We start from the raw sequence: 11225 nt of genomic DNA, 5'->3' as shown, positions 1-11225 counted from the left end.
GAGCCTGCTTCTTCCTCTCCCACTCCCCCTGCTTGTGTTCCCTCTCTCGCTGGCTGTCTCTATCTCTGTCGAATAAATAAATAAAATCTTTTAAAAAACAATGTTTGCCATTGGTTTTTATGTGTGTGTGATACGAATACAGATGTATGCACACTTACATATGCATACACGTATGTGTGTATAGTATTTTTGTGTGTTGGGGGGGATTGATGAGCTAATGAATGCCCAGAAAAGTTAAGAATCCTGTTAACACTTACACCGCTAGGAAGATAATGAGGGAAATTAGGAGACATCAGGACAACTTCCTGGTATGGTGTCCTTATGGTGTTCTTTCCTTGAGGACCTATAAACTAACAAATTACTTTCATTCAAAGTAAAGGAAATCGGGGCGCCTAGGTGGCTCAGTGGATTAAGCATCTGACTCTTGATCTCAGCTCAGGTCTTGATCTTAGGGTTGTGAGTTCAAGCCCCATATCAGGCTCCATGCTGGACATGGAGCCTTCTTAAAAAACAAAAGAACAAACAACAACAACAACAACAAAGTAAAGGGAATGATAGCAGAATGGCCTCAAGGCTATTCTAAGTAACCCAGAGGCTCTGCCCTATCAGACAGAGGAGCTCGCTGCAGGCAGCACGTGTCACACCAGCCTCCTTGCTCAAAGCGGTGTGGTGGGAGGACTTGCACATCCGTTCCTTTCATACTTTTCCAGACTTCTATGGACCGCGCTCACCCTCCATAGCTCTATCCAAGTGGGCACCAAAAATACGTGATAAGGGAGAAAGCACATCCCTCCCTGAGCACTGGAAAACAGAGGGAATTTGAGGCATATATTCAAAGGATCTAGCTTCCCAGAGAATCACAAAATGAGCGAAATTATTGACCCCACCTCCAAACCCAGCCACACACACCCTGCCGTACACATTTGCATCCCACCAGCCTGATCACTTGACCAAGGGCTTGGATGGCAAACCGTGGACTATAAATAACCTAGATCGAATCACAAGGGCGGGTGACAGAGTCCATCAGGTTCCTTCAAATGTGACTCCTCCGGAATGATGGAACACCCTGGTCCCCAACTTACTGAATCTCGTGGTTCTGTCTCTGCACCAAAATGGCTTTGATAAACCACACAGCCCCCATTTCTAGCATTTCCTCTTTTTCTGCACCTCGACACTCAAGGCAGCCGTCCAGACCACATTAACCGATCACAGCCCGAGCCGTGGCCTGGCACCGCGCTCGCGGTCCGCTGAGCGCCTGGATTTTCGTATCTAAGCTCTCGGGGCAGCTTTGCTCTGCTCACATTGGAGTTGGGTGGCATTTCCTCAAATGGAAAGGTGGTTGGGCAAAGGCTTTCCAATGACCTCGCTGTGACACGAGCTTATGAATACGGGGGTCTGTTGCTACTTCCCCCCTTAATTCTCTCTGGGTTAAGGACCGGGGGTGCCGCTCGCGTGCGCAGCCAGCCCCACCGCGTTATTTCCCTTGGCTAAGCCCAGCACACTAGCACCGTGTTTGCTTTCTCTACGGGTTCTGTCACAGATGTCGCGTGCATCACCCCAGGACTGCGCTGGCACAGCACTCAGACACCAGCCGCGGGGAGCAGGAGGGGGACAGGAAGAAGATGGGCACCCCTGCACTCCACCTCTGCACCAGGCAAGCCCCAGGGATCCTTCGAGGGCTCCCGCAGGATGTCCACAGGACCCTCCTCTGAATGCGCAGTGGGCAGGTGGGTTTTACCAGCAGAGGCCAGTCGTGGGTCTTTGCCACGATCTGTTTTACCTCTTTCCTGTCTAGCCTGACGTGGCCGGGGCAGCTGGCCTGCCTGGCATCAGGTTTCACTGGAGGGAACCTGGACTGCCCGCAGCCCCAGAGCTGAAGACAGCACAGCTTTCTTTGGGGGTCCTGGGAAGGATCCTACATGGGGAACTGGGGAAACAATCTCCTTCGTGGTCACCCTGCCCCCTTTCCCACCTCCCTCTCCCCAAGTTCCTCTGTTTTGACCTGGAGCACCTGAACCTCAGATCCCACCCGAAAGGATTCATGCCTTAAAATATGGGAGAGGGCACCTGGGTGGCTCAGTCGGTTAAGCGTCTCACTCTTGATTTCCGCTCAGGTCATGATCTCAGGGTCGTGGGATCGAACCCCTCGCGGGCTCCGCACTCAGTGCAAAGCCTGCCTCTCTCCCTCTCGCTCTGCCCCTCCCTCCTCAAATAAACAAATAAATCTTTAAAATATGTATATGGAAGAGAAGAAGTACTGAATAACAGCAGCGTCTGCTTCCTGGCTCATTCACACAATGGAGTCATTTCTCCACGTCTGAAACAGGGCGGCTTGTGGCAAGAACGGTTAACGAGTTTCATTTCATGTGCTAACTATACTCAGTTGGTAGTGACCTTTGGAGCCGCTGTGTTAAGAAAGCTTCTGAGGCTGAATTCAGTCAGCAGGAAGGAGTACATCTTTCACTAATTTCATTCATGGGTAAGAGATTGGGAGAAACGGGAAGTCATAACAAGGGTTCGTGTAATTGCCATCTTCTGCAAAGGAGACAGAGCAGTCACTTGGGGATTAAAGTGTCAAGCATTAGAAGCCCAGCTTTACGGCTTACTGGCTGTGTGACCTTGGGCAAGCTACTTAACCTCTCCGAGTCTCAGAAAACTTATGATTAAATAGGAAACATACTTGAAATTATTGTGAAGGAGATCGATTTCATATCCATAAAGTGCCAAGACCCCAGCCCTAAGAGGCAGAGGCCAATCCACAGGCCTGAAGCCAGATGGCTATGAGACCATGGCTCTGTCGTGGCCGTGATGTGGAGGGATGCCAGGGCACCCACCAGAGCCATGTCCTCACAGGGGGGCGGTCTACAGGGAGGTGGGCTGGATGCAGAGGGCAGACAGAAAGGCTGGGGACAAAGGCAACCAGCACAGTTCCGTGTGGCTGGTGCGGTGGCTGAGCGCAGGTGTTTGCCAGCTAGAGCGGACAGCTGCGGCAGATTTTTCAAAAGCCTCCAGGAGAACGCCAAGAGCACTTAGAAGCCTTGATTGCACAGACCTAAGGATCTGGCACCAGCAAGCAGAGGCAGCAGCCCTGAAATATTTCCTTTCTACCCGCCCCCCTTTCCCTGCCCCTTCACACAGCCAGTTCCTCCACAGTCAGGGGCCCGCTATGTTTCCGTAACAGGGACAGACCCCTGGCACCAAGGGGAAGGAAATGCAAGGAGTGACGCCGTCACTGTGCTGCCTTTGAACTCCATGAAGGTGACCGTCTGGTCCCCTCCCTCTGACTCTTCCAGGGAGTCCACCTGCTAAGGGACTCTGTCCAGAGGGGCCGTCTTCCCTCTCATGGGTGGAGGCAAGCCTGACACAGAAGGTCCCGAGCACGGCTGGGGAGCTGAGGGGCTACAGAGGCAGCTGGAAGCGAGGCAGCCCGGGGATCTGGGCAGAGCCCAGGGCAAGGTTTCAGGGAAATGGAGCCCACCCCTGCCTTTGCTTCAGAAAACACCCAGAGCAGGGGCGCCTGCTTAATGACTCGGTCACTAAGCATCTGCCTTGGGCTCAGGTCATGATCCCAGTCCCTGGCTTGAGCTCTGAATCCGGCTCTCTGCTGAGGTGGGGGGGTCTTCTTCTCACTCTCCCTCTGCTGCTCCCCTGCTCAAGCACTCACTCTGTCTCTCAAATAAATGAATAAAAATCTTAAAAAAGAAAGAAAGAAAGAAAGAAAGAAAGAAGAAAGAAAAGAAAAGAAAAGAAAAAAAGAAAAGGAAAAGAAAAGAAAAAAAAAGAAAAAAAGAAAGAAAGAAAAGAAAGAGAGAGAGGGAGAGAGAGAGAGGAAGGGAAGAAGGAAGAAAGAAAGAAATCACCCAGGACATCGCAGATGCAGGAGCAAAACCTAGCATAGCAAGGATTTGCCGCCCCTCTTGGATGCCACTCTCTTGACTCAGAAGCAAACGTCTTGTTTGGGGGACTTGGAGATTTGGCAATTGAGAGAAAAACACATCACACACAATGACAAAAATCACCACTTCATGCTTCTCTGAGATCCTGTAAACCAGGAGAAGTGCCTGTGTGATCAGCAGAACGGAGGACCCGTGGAATGGTTTCAAGCAAAAGTAGTTGTACCGCTTGCAAGAAGGTACTACAGCGTGTATGGTGTCCTTACATATGTCTTATTTATTGGTACTTCTTGTGGAAGCAAATACGTGTGCATCAGAGAGAGAGAGAAGGAGAGAAGAAAAGGGGTGGGAGGGAGGGAAGGAAGGACGCAAGGGTTTACGATAGCTGAGGAGTGAAACACCAATTCGTGTTACGATTAGTCAGTAAAATCCGCCCAATATATTCTAATATAGTAAAGAAGCAAACTGCATGATACAAAACACAGAGAAAACGTGAGTAGCTGATGGTCGGAGGCAGGCTCTGCAGAGAGAGGAGACCTCTCCTGTCCTGTGGCTCTGAAGGGACATCCTAATCCGAGCATGACTGACCCCTGGAGGGTTGGCGGCCCGATGTGCGGGGTGTGGACAAGCCTCCAGAGGGGCACGCAAATGTAGTGTGTTCGTGTATTTTTCTGGAGAGAAGGCTTCGATCTTTTCTTCGATCCCAAACAGATTTAATGAAGGAGGAAATGAATTCTAAAAATAAAGGGAACTGTGTGGGGCTGGGGAGAAAGGAGGAGGAAATCCTGCAAGAACAAAGCAGGCTGTTAGGAAGAATGTTAGGAGCAGGGGGGACGGGAGGTGGGATGGGAGGTGGGAACAGAGAGTAAGAGTGTGCGGTAATAGTATCACATATTCTGCAGAATTCGGACTTGCGTATTCTAAGCAATGGGAAGTGAGAGGACGAAATCCGCGGTCGGGATGCTTGATCTAATCAGAGTGAGCAAGACGGATAGACGCGCAAGAGAGAAGGAAGTAAAGAAATGCAACCAAATAGAGCGTCGCAGTTGTAAAAGTTTGTTTCTCTAAAGTTACGGGGTAGTGGCATCTTGTCGCTGCTCTTACTGAAACCCACAGCTGCGCGCTGGGGAAGGAGACGCCCGTCCGGTGGGAGCCCTTGACTTTGCTGAGCACCCGGATGGCGCTGGGCATGGGCACTGGTTAAACCGTTGTCGCCAGCTCCTAACCCTCCCGTCCTCTGCTCTGTGGCTCCGGGGCCATCTGTTCTGTGTCAGGTTCCACCGCGAGGGGACTGCAGGGCGGGGGGGCAGGAGGGACTCATACCTTCCTGTCTGTCTCCTGCTCTTGGGACACCACTTCATCCCTGCACGGGCAGTTCCTTCCCACACCAGCCGCTGAACCCCGCTGACAGTCTTTCCAACACTCGCGGAACCAGCTCCATCATACCCCAGCCCCAGAGACACCAGCATGGGCTGGAGGATGCCCCCTCCCCAGCAGTCTGGGTCTCAGCCCCTCGGATCCCTTCTCCACACTCACAGATGCCAGCTCCGCAAGGCCCACCATTAAACTTCTGTGTTTTTGTAATTTTAAATCCTTCCTTTTGGTGCCCTAATCCTAGAGGTGGTAGCTGCACCCTACAGTCACTGTCTCTGGGCCCTGGACTCCGAGGCACCTGAGAATTTCGGTAGAAAAGCACTCAAGTGCTCTGCATTGCAGAGGGAGAAGAAGGAAACGCTTCCAGAACAATCCAGGAGAAGCTGCAGACGCAGCAGACAGGCAGCCTAGAGAAGACCTAGGAGCAAGGGCACAGAAAAGGGTTTTAAGCACAGTTCTGCCCGCCATTCCCTCCTCCTCCTTTCCTTCCAAGCCTCCAGCCAAGTCTCCCGCCTCCACAGGAGTGTGGAGACTGGGGAGCAGGGCTAGTCCTAAGGATCTTTTGAGAAGCTTCAAGACACACGATGCCAAGTACTATTAATTTTTATACTTCTAGGAACTGTTCATCATCTTCCTCCTCGTTGTGGAGAAAAAGCTCAGTGAGTCTTTGAGGAGCAAGTGAGTCTTTGCGGGCTGCCAAGTCTGCAAAACAACAGCTACCCCAAATTCCTAGAAGTCCTATCACTTTTCTGCTAATGAAAAAGAATTGGTTTCTTAGTCTTACTCTAATTATCGTGTTCACTCCGAGGCAGAGAAGAAGATGGCATTGCTAATGAGGTCCTCCTCTGTATTGGGTCACATTGAAAGAGAATTTTTATTTCTTTCTGTCAAAGATGAAAGATTGTTTTTGAAAGAAAAAAAAAAGCACTTGAAAAAAAATCCCTCCTAAGGATATTACAGCTCACAAAAATCTCTTCCAACTTCTTAGAGCATCAATTTTACTATGCAAGGAGACCGTTTATTAGCTTGATTTCTTCTTATGTTCTGTTTCGGCTTTAATGAGCAATGTCTTTGGGTTCGTTTAGACTCTCCCTACCTTATTATCATCTAGCTGTGTGTCAGGAAGTCCAGGATAGTGGCTTTTGATGAACTGCGCTTGAAGGCAAAACCACAGAGGAGGGGGAGATGGACCGTGGATGATTTGGGGCTTTGAAGGGGCGCAGCCTGACTGGGGGGCAAGCTTATTAGTGACTTAGCTCCTGCTCTCCACCCTTACACTTGTCTTTATGAAGTCATTACTGGCCCCCTGGTACACTACTCCTGGGCAAGGCGGGAGAAGTTTATGGGGATCAAAGCCCACAGTAACAGCAACAACAACTTTAAGAGGTAGTTGGTTCAATCAAATTAAAAAATGAAGCTCTTTTTGTTTCACTTCTGCGCCCCTGGAAGTGCATTTCCATTTCTACTGAGTCAGTAAAGAAATCTGTTGCAAACAAACCATCGGAGGCTCTGTGAAGCTCAAGTTCCTACCAGGCTCCTAACTGTTGTGCGTTAAGAGGCTGTACGTTATTATCGGATGCCAGGCATTATCGTCCACGTTACACAGACGCGGAAATTGTGGTCGAGGGTAGAAGAGATGAAACTTCCCAAGGTTTCTTAGCTACCAAATCGTGGAGCAGCATTTAACCCACATCTGTTAAATTCTGCGGCTCAGGTCCTCACCCACAATGGTGTAAAGGAGACCCGGTCCTGCTTGTGTAATCACGTCGCCAGTTACGTGCTGGGCCCACTTCCGTCTTATGCGTCACTTGGAAAGCAGAAAACCTGGGAAGGTGAACTCTGATGCGGGGTGCTGGAAATCACTGGAGAAACTGAGTTCACAGGGCAGTGTGCTGGGCCACGGGGAGGGCACTGCCGAAGCCTCCTCACGGGCTCTGGGCTCTGCTCGGCCTCACCGCGGAGTGCTGCCTGGGCTGGAGATGGCGCCATCTTGACACCAGATGGACGAAGTGGATTTTTTTTTTTTTAAATGATAAAATCTAGCTGGTGAAAATGAGAGGGAAAGTCATTCACGTCACAGCTCCGTACTGAGCATTGGCTATACGCCAGGGAATATGTGAGGCTACAACAGCCTTTGCCTTCATGTCACCTGGGCCTCTCGCACACAGGTGGGGGAAGTGGTGGACTTGGTAAAGCCTTGGTGAGAGTGATTTCTCAGTGTATCACTAAAATAATCAATACACCTAAGCCCTTCTTATTGTCGTCTTCCCTTTCCTTCCTTCCACTGCTCATCTGTGGTGGTGCCTAGCGAGCTGAGGGGGCTGCCCGCACGGGGGTGCTGGCCTGGTGCAGGGAGTCGGGGCCTGAGTGTGGTAAGAACACACACACGGCAGTAGGGTGAGCAAGGTGTCCGTAGGTAATGAACAAAATAACTCTTTGACATAGCAAAATCATATCTACATATTCATTTTGAGGAAATAAATAGCAGGCGTGCACCAAATACATACAAACAAAACTGGGAGTCACACACAACCATTATAAGAGCAAAAGTTTGGAAACAACGCAAAGGACCAACCGGAAGACAAATGAACCCACACAGGCTGACACGTGTTAAGTACCCACGAGCTTGTTGAAATGACAGGGGCGACACTGAAGATCACCAGGAAAGGAAAAGCAGGGTGAAGCTAACTGGTCATCCATATGGGGGCGGGGGGAGGGGGGTGAATGTACTTGGATCCCAATTTCACACTTTCCGCAAAAATCACTTCCTGGTGGCCAACAGACTTAAATGTAAAAGACAGACATTAACATTTCAGGAGAAAATAGAGTAAAAGATCTTTGGGCTTCAAAGCAGAAGGAGGGGGCTCTTAAGACCAAAACTCCCCAACCTTAAAGGAAAGGACTGCTAAGGGTCAGGACGTGAAAATTAAGACCTTCTTTTCATCAAAGACCCCATCGAGTAAAAAACCGAGCCACAGACTAGAAGAAAACGTTCACAAACTTAGGCAACTGGGAAAGAGTTCATCCAAAACGTGAAGGATAAAACAAGGAGCAAATGGGCGAAAGTCTGAGTAGGTATTTTACAAAGCCGAAAACAAAGGAGGGTATTAATCAGAGACATGCAAATAAAGCCGTACCTGTGTATTGCTTTACAAACACGAGTTTAGCGACGATTCTTTTAGCTCTGACCGTCACACACTGCTTGCAGGAGAGGAGTTTGGCAAAACCGACTGGCAGAGCAATCCGGCTTAATGCTGTGAAGGTGAAGACGCCCAGACTTTAGGACCCAGCAGAAAAACATCTACGCAGAGCGGTGGCTGAAAGCGCCTGCTGCAGGGACACCAGGAGGCAGGTGCAGGAAAGCTCATAGCTATATGGACTGGGTCAAATAGTGCCCCCTAAAATCCATGTCTTCCCCAGAGCTTCAGAATGTGACCTTATTTGGAGGCACCTGCGTGGCTCAGTCAGTTAAGCATCCAACTCCTGATTTCCACTCAAGTCATGATCCCAGGGTCAGGAGATCGAGCCCCATGTCGGGCTCTGCACTGGCATGGAGGCTGCTTCGGATTCTCTCTCCTCTGCCCTTCCCCTCCCCCTGCTCATGCTTTCCCTCTCTCTCTCTAAAGAAAAAGAATGTGACCTTATTCGGAAATAGGGTAGTTGTGAACACGGCTATTTAAATGAAGATGAAGTCATACTGAATAAGGCGGGCCGGAATCCAATGTCACTGGTGTCCTTAGGAAAAAAGAAGAAAAGTGACAAAGACCCACACAGGGAGATTCCCATGTGACAGTGGAGGCAGAGACAAAGGAGGCTGAGTCTGCAAACTAAGGAACACTGGGAACTGCTGATGATAACACCAGAAGCTATGAGAAAGCCGTGGAATACGTCCTCGCCTAGAGCCTTCAGAGACAGCATAGCCCTGCCAGACACCTTGGTTTTGGACTCGCCTCTAGAACTGTGAAAGAACAAATGTCTGTTGTTCACAGCCCCCCAGTCTGCATAATTGGCCGTGGCTGCCCCTAGGCAACGCATACATCAGGTTGCTCGTAGTGGCCAGAAAGTGCGACCAACTTAAATCAACTTAAATAGACTGCAGAAGATTGCTAGAATGCAAAACCACACGGCTGTGACGATAAATGAGTAAAGAACTCCACGCATCAGCATGGAAGATGCCTTTACCCTTTCTCACCACTTCTTGAAGTTCTGATGTGTCGCCAAGACCCATGTCAAGTCCTACCGCCTCCGCAAGGACCGGACCGACCACCACACGTTGAGTCCTGCCTCATGCCACGCATCACGCATGGCCTTGCTTGCCTTTTGGGGAATCTCTACAACAATCCCCAAAGGTAGATATGGTTAGCCTTACTGCGGAGAGGAGAAGAGCAACACGCTGGGCTGTCCAACTGCTACCAGCAGGTCGCCCACACTCCCGTGTCCATGCCCTTTCTGCTCCGGAGCTCAGACCCGGGAAACATGTGCACCCCCAAAATGCAGCCAGCTCGATAGATAGGACCATTTGGGGGTCTGCAGTAACTAACTTGGCCGTTGGTTACCTTCAGTTCACTTTATTTTAACCTTTCTAGTTTTGCTTTCCAGTGCCTCAGGTCTAATTATTTCATATAAATATCTCCATCATCTCCAGAAAAACAGCCTGAGTACTTACACTTCTTCTGGATAACATAAGGAGAGGAACTCAGCAAATGCTTACCATTCAAGTGTTCACTGAACTTCTCCTGTGCCAAACCCTGCACTCAGTGACTCAATTGAATAGAATCTACCGGAACGTCCTCATCATTTAAGGAGCAAATGGCCAAAAACATACCGTGAATGCTACATTACATATGTTTGTTTTCCCTTTCAGAGGATATTCTGTGCACACCGCTGACTCAAGCTCAAACAGAATGGAGAGATAAGCCACGTGAGCAATAATGGATCCACTTACCATCCAGGGACAAGCAAAGTTTCCGTGATTTCTCTTTGGCATTTCTCTATTGTGTGTCCAGCAACCAGGTAGAATTAGCAGCTTCTAGGTTGCTGGGGTTTATAGGCTGTGACAGGTGCAGAATAAGTAAGCAAACAGATTAATATGTATTAAATTACCACATTAGTCTTCATTATTCCCAAGTTTAGTACTTGCGTGTACCTGCGAAAGTGGTACTTATCCCTGACCCTGACCATGGGCGCTGATTAAAACAGAATCCCTCTGAGAATCAACGCAACAGTAAAAGCCAGTGTCAAAACTATTTATTCCCTCTCTCCTGTCCTCCTCTCAAGTGCCTGGCCTAATTGTTACTGGCTTTAATGGCTCATCGACCTAGAGCAATCACATGACCCAAAACCAATTTGGTGTTTAAGGTTCCAACAACACTGTTTCGTTTTGTCTTGTACAAAAGTGATTTAGAAATCGTTTTATCCTGGATTTCTGACAAGAAAATGCAGCTAACACAACCATCGAAGACGCTACTGAAAGAATATACTTTCCTGACTCTGAGTTCTAAGCTCTCCTGGGAGTAGCAGCCCCTAAAGGTTGGACGCCTGGAGTAGTCATGTCTGACTGCAACCCCAAAACACCAGACTTTATATCAGAGGAGACCTCCTTAAATCCGTGTTGAGAGGACGGGTGAGGTAGGCAAGGGCTAGCAGTATGCATAGCCCCCAACTGGGACACTTCTGAGGATGCTGGAACCAAAGGCCAGATCAACCCGGACCAGCCCAGAACATTCTAGGTGTAAGGAAATGGTGAAAGGCTTTGAATAAGACTGACCTGGGTGTAAATTCTGGCTCTGCCAATGTCTAGGGATATGGACCTTGACATTTAAAAAAAAAAAAAAGATTTATCTATTTATTTGAGAGAGAGAGAGAGAGCAGGGGGAGAGGCAGAGGAGGGAAGAGAATCTCAAGCAGACTCCTGGCTGAGTGTGGAGCCTGATGATCGGGCTTGATCCCACTACCCTA

At 49.3% G+C, this 11225-nt stretch overlaps 1 long non-coding RNA gene across 1 annotated transcript in view; it reads left to right on the top strand.

The window, feature by feature from the left end:
- The first annotated feature begins 1224 nt into the window (after nucleotides 1-1224).
- The window catches only part of LOC117796456, a 25949-nt gene continuing 15948 nt past the window's right edge, over nucleotides 1225-11225 (top strand). The window contains exon 1 of the long non-coding RNA XR_004620981.1: nucleotides 1225-1727. This is a non-coding gene — a long non-coding RNA (uncharacterized LOC117796456). The remainder of the gene's footprint in view (nucleotides 1728-11225) is intronic.

This window comes from Ailuropoda melanoleuca, chromosome 15 (assembly GCF_002007445.2).
Source record: "Ailuropoda melanoleuca isolate Jingjing chromosome 15, ASM200744v2, whole genome shotgun sequence".
In the NCBI taxonomy this organism is placed as follows: Eukaryota; Metazoa; Chordata; class Mammalia; order Carnivora; family Ursidae; genus Ailuropoda; species Ailuropoda melanoleuca.
This window is presented reverse-complemented; position numbering and strand designations above follow the sequence as displayed.